Source organism: Carassius auratus, chromosome 28, assembly GCF_003368295.1.
Source record: "Carassius auratus strain Wakin chromosome 28, ASM336829v1, whole genome shotgun sequence".
In the NCBI taxonomy this organism is placed as follows: Eukaryota; Metazoa; Chordata; class Actinopteri; order Cypriniformes; family Cyprinidae; genus Carassius; species Carassius auratus.
The window spans coordinates 5,382,513-5,388,512 of NC_039270.1; the positions used below are offsets into that span (position 1 = coordinate 5,382,513).

The 6,000-nt window shown below is 38.4% G+C and overlaps 1 long non-coding RNA gene across 1 annotated transcript; it reads right to left on the reverse strand.

Moving 5' to 3' along the window:
- Positions 1 to 3,887: 3,887 nt before the first annotated feature.
- Positions 3,888 to 4,765, reverse strand: LOC113047533 (uncharacterized). The gene is made up of 3 exons (XR_003276292.1): positions 4,436 to 4,765; positions 4,078 to 4,133; positions 3,888 to 3,985 (listed from the first exon to the last, which is right to left on the reverse strand). It is a non-coding gene; the product is annotated as an uncharacterized LOC113047533 (long non-coding RNA).
- Positions 4,766 to 6,000: the final 1,235 nt, after the last annotated feature.

Genomic DNA, 6,000 nt, shown 5'->3' on the forward strand with positions numbered 1-6,000 from the left:
TGTGTTCTCCCATTTTTTTCTCCCAGTCTGATCAATTTCCCCCTGCTGGTGCAAGCAACCTGATCTCATTTAAAAGAAGTGAGGATGAGCTGCTTGATGACAGCATATCATTAACAGCTTCTGATGCAGGGGAGCTGTTGGGCTCAGTGACTAACCCCACCCCCTCACCATTATCTGTGCCCAGCGCCACCAAAGTTGAGCTTCTCCATGTCCTCTCGAAAGTGGTCAAAGAGCTAGGTTTAGAGTGGTTTCTGCCAGCGGAACCCTCCCTCAGCCGTCCGGATGAGGGGTTCCTGCAGGGGCAAGGCCATGCCCCCCTCGTCAGTGTTCATCTCAGGTCATCCCAGAGGTCCATGACGAGCTCACCAGATCGTGGCATGCTCCCTACTCCACCCGCCTTCGTGCTTCTACTTAAGCTGTCCTTACTTACATCGATGGTGATGAAAAGAAGGGGAATTAAAAGCTGTGCACCACTGCCAGCCCACGGCTATCGGTTGGAGAACAAAAGCCGCTCACCCGTCCAAGCCGTGTAGGACCACTTCAGCTCCAAGCCAAAATCCTTCCTCTGAAAAATCTGGCCTGGACCCGCATATTAAATATGGCACTGAACCTGAATATCATTTTGTATTTTGCTTGGATTTGACAAATACTGTTATGTAAAAAAGAAAACAAAACATCTGACAGGCAATATAATTAGTCTTTTAACATGCTTTATTTTTAACTTAAACACTGAATGTGTGTGTATCTGTGTAAATGTTTTCTGAATGAATGCTATGCTCTTTGGAACAGCTGTATTCTGCGGGCTTTTGAGCTGGCTACTAAATAGTCAAATATACTCAAGGTACTTGGCTCTCTGTGACTCTACACTGAGCACTCCCAGGACACTCAGTCGCTCATCAGACATGGTTGTTCTTAAGTGGTTCTTGATCAGTTTCAGGGTGTTAACAGGAAGCGTTTCTTACAGGTATTGCAATGGTAATTTTGCACAACATGAAAAGTTCATGGAACACTTCATTGAAAGGTTCCAGAAAGATAGTGAACTCCAATATGGTGGTGACGTTTTGCATGCCTTCTTTCCTTTTCCTCTGTAAAATCATTTTGGCTTGGTGCAGCTCATGCCTCCGGTCATCTAAGTTTGACTCGTAGATCTCTGTGAATGAAAAAAGAGGTGACTCTTCTAGAAAGATGTTGCTATTAGGATGGAGTGCTTGAACACCTGTCATTATGTTGCAGTTGGGCTTGGAGAATTATTTCAGTAATTCCCCAATCACAGTCAAGGATTGGATAAAAGATGTTCTTTCTAAAACTATCCTTGTCATCTTGGTCACTTCTATGTTCGCCCAAATATTTCACTTTTGAGCTATGTTTAGGATTTTTCTTCACAACTATTCAGAAAAGGCTTCTTCTCTGTACTTCTGAAATGTGTCCTGAAGTGCATTAATAAGCTCAACAGTTCTCGCTAGGTCTAGTGACGGTATCTGAAGTATATCGGATAGAAGCTAGGTGTCAACCAGCACTTTGCAGAATGTTGCTAGAAACTAAATAAAAGGTCAATTTGGGCAATTTTGCCTCCATAGACCAGCCCCCACTTGTCTCTCATTAGCAGTATCTTCAAAGACACACAACACTGCATGTAACTTGTCTGTCATATTACAGTAGGCAAAGTACCTGCATAGCCAACTTGTGTCACTAAGCTTCTGAAGCTTTCTAGGGTGACCTCCATTCATGTCTTGCTGCACTCAAAGCACCCCTGCCACGCCCCTGGTTGTAAGACATTAAAGCAGCACCAACTGCTTCTCATTCTTCATATACTCTTTGAAGCATGGAAAATGCTACTGGATTATGGAAAGTTTCTCAGTGCCATTGATGTTGGATCTAACTGGCAGGTAACTGCTTTTCTGCATTTATCTCTAATGACATGAACTGTCAGAGAGAGGGCTTTTTTGACCATAGATTTAAGGTGTATTCAAAGCATGGAACGTGTCTAATCTAAAGAAGGTTTGCACAAAAAGTCATGTATGAGGCATGGTCTGTGATGAGGTATGGGACTTTGTCTCTTATTTAAAAAGCAAAGAAATAAGTGATAATGTGCACCACAGTAGACAACTTGACTGATGTAATGACGTTACTGCTAAGCATGCATCCATATTTATTCACTATTCCATAGTGTTCACATGACAAATGTCAGATTTACAGTGTTGTATTTTATACTTCATACCTTGCAGCATTACAAACGCTTCCTAATCCTTACAAAAGGCCTGAAGCCCTGATCTTGCCTCACTGAAAATGGTGATCAACATCCCTTAGTTGCAGCACTTGGAGCCTCAACTCCCTTATTTGAAATAAAACATTCATAAAGGTTTTGAAGCTTTAAGAAGCAATATGTCAAAAGTGTTCATCACTACTGCGGTGTACATCAGTGGACACACTTCTCCAGAAAGCCATATCACACTTTGTTATGCTCCACGTGTATTGTTTTCATTGATCTGTGCAAGTCGGTGTATTGAGCACATGTCGGTTGTGCTCATTATCTTCTCTTTGTTTCTAGTTTACTCTCTCTGCTCACAGGTTGCTGTGATTAGCCGAGTCGGACGTCAGTCATCATTAAGGCGCTGCTTCAGAGCCAATCGGAGGCTGCCCAGCTGGTTAAAAGTATTATGTGTTCATTCATGCGTTCTCTCCGGAGCACACTGAGAACTCCTCTGTAGTAAATCAAGCTCTCTGTAGTGGCATGAGTTTTCTGCTGTAAAGTGGAGTTTTTGTCTATGTTTCTGCCTGCAAATTAAGTTGTGTGCTATGTGCTTTGTTTCTTTGTATTTCTAAATATTTGTTATGCTCTAACATGGGTGGGATTAGTTTGTGTCTACCTTTTCATTCGCTCGGAGATTGACATTCTGCGAAGAGAACGCAGGTTAGTATATCGCGATATACACTGCACCCGTAGCAGATGATTTGTTAGACACACCAGGTAAGAAGTGAGCGCCATCCCTTGTATTTCTGTTTTTGTAGGTAATTTAGTTAGGGTGCCGGATGCACCGAAGATTTCGGTTAATGTTCTACATTTTTGTTTTGGTTAGATTAGGTTTAGATTCAGGATTGTTTTGGTATATTTTGCACTTTCCTTTGGCGTCACTTTTTGGTCTTTTCCCATTTTTTGGTTTTATAACATCACATTGTACCAAGCGCACATTATTGTTGTTTTGACTGGGTCCAATGGCCTTTTGGCTTGTTGTGAATAAAGCCAGTTTATTTTTCACTTTAAAAGAGTCTGTCATGTGTTTTTCCACCATACCCCCACCTTCAGCAGTACGTTAATATATAAATGTTATATATAAATACAACTATATGAGGAAAACCCGTAATGGCAAAGATGGCGGTTGTATGCACATGTCCCGCCCCTCCGGCTGGAAAGCCAATCATCTGCTTTTAACAGTCAAGACAGGAAACATTCAAGCCTTTCGGCTGGTTCCACTGACGCATGTGCACAGTTAAGGTTTTGTGACAGCCTAGACGATTTGGCGACAGCGAGTTGGTGATTAGATGGAATCGACATAGAAGAGGGTGATAACAATGTAAAGGCATCGGACTACCAAGGTAGTTAAAGCATTTTATATTGACCACAAATATGTTACCTTACATTCTAAGTAAAATACACAAAATATGTTGTGTAATCAAAGTAAGTCAGCTTTCCTACATAGCTAACGCTAACTTAGATAACGTTAATGCTAAGCAGAAACGTAAAATCGAATTGACTCTAGATAACCGTAGTTAAATACCTAATTTGTGTGGAACAACTTAAATGAAGATGCAGAATTGTTATAGTTGTACAAATTGAGTTATTTATTTTGAACGTGCTTAACTGGTAAAGCACGTCAGTTTCCGCTGTACTGTGGTGTCTTTTTTTTTTTTACAGTGTGAAGCTTGGTTGCAAGCTCATGTTCCTTACAAGTGCCTCCTTTTCGCAACTGTCCTCATCCGGTATGTCCTACAATGAGAAATATCGAATTTAGTGAATCGTGAAATATTACAGAAACCTCTATTCATTTTGCATCATGTCAAGTCATATTCAGTGATTACCTGCTCATTAATCATTATTTGCTCTTTATCCAAGGTCTTCATTTTTCACATTCACTCTAGGGGTCAAAAGAGCACTTTAAGATAAAGTTGCATTTTAATTCAGCAGGTTGTAATTAAATGACCAAGTAATAAACAATTTCACCCAATCATTATGTTGCTTCAGGAGCACAAAAGAGAGGTTATGTCTTTTGATTTTTAAACAAAAATGACATCAATATTTCAGCAGAATTGCAGATTTTACGTAACAACTAAAACAGTTTACTAAAGTAAATAATTATTTTGATATGACATGATTGGGATTGTCATGATATTATTGTGTGTACTCTTCCAGTAATAAAGAGTTATACACTGGCCATACCTGCTCACTGCATTTCACAGGAGTAGACTGCAACAACTGAGTGGCATTATCAGGAATGAAGTTTGTAGCACTGCCCTGCAAGCTGATGATGTTGGCCACTGATGCACTCCTTAGTGCTGCAGCAAATTCCTTGGCAGTGGGGTGAAAGCGGTGTCCTCCCTTGTAAATATGAATCATTGTAGTGTCTAAAATGCATATCACATGGTAATTCCCCTTTTTATTTCTTTATTTAGTGCCCTTTTATTCCAAATCATAGAAACGGCTGCTTTTCTGTGTATTCAAACACCCATTTTTCCATAAGGACTTTTAATGTTTTGTTTTTAACTGTAAAAATGATTTGTATACGTTATATACAAGTTTACATATATATTTCTTAATTCATTTTGTAATTGACGTTGGAATTGATCAATGTGATCAATAATGACTGATATTCACAAAGTAAAAAGAAAGATATGTCATTGAATTTTATTCAGGTTTCAATTGGTTTTTATTTTAATCCTCTGACCAATTTATACTCTATCTCAATCATATAATTACATTTCATTAACAAGAAAGTGCAAAACAAAACTGCATGTTATGATAACATTTGATCATCGTTTCTTTAAAAATATAACTTTGAAACCTCAAGGAACACATTTAATAAAAGAGAACATCTTTTATATGAAACAGTGTTAGTGCAAATATTGTGCAAATATTAGGCCAAGAAACATTAAGGGAAGAATTCAATCTACTGTTCAATAGATTCAGTAGTAATAGTAAGTCAAGAAAGGGTTAGGTACTCTGCCCTTGCAACTGGATCACTATTTTAACAAGCTCTATGCCATGCTGTTTTCTCCTTGCTTGATAATGGTATCTACAATTTTTTTTTTTTAAAGTAGATTAATTTAAATTTGCAATTATTTTAGTATCAATGTTGATTATACAGTCCTATATTCTTGAAGAATAGGACTCATACCATAATAAATATATATACATATGTAGACTGCACCTTTAAACAACTGGAAGCTTTAGATATTTATTCAAATGTATTTAATATTTTCAAAAACATGAACATGACTTTTTTTAGTTTGTTTAACTGTAACTCTGATCGCGACACCTGACATATTGGTCGCACAACCTGACATTTCAAACTCAATTCAAATCTAACAGGCATTAACTTGTACACCTATAGAAATGTTTGACCCTGTGCTCAAGGTTATAGACACATTTTTTTAAATCAAATGCACATTTTTACAATAACAACACATTTTCAAAGTTTTCCAGGGGTCATACCACCTGACATGATAAGTTGAATCAACCTCATCATTACTCAAAAATGTCAAATTATCTAATATTTATGGAAGGGTGACTAACTTTAGGCGTTTCTTAATGTCAAGGATACTTCCTTGGCAGGACTGGTCCTTCCAAGTCACTTCCTTCAGAGGCTAAGCGAGGCTCCTCTTTAGCATTCGGAGAACACGTAAATGGAACAGGATAGCAAGTGCACGTAATTTCGTCATTACGTCAGTGAAAATGTCCGTTTGAATAACACTATGAATGGTATCGTTAAATTACTTTGGACAACT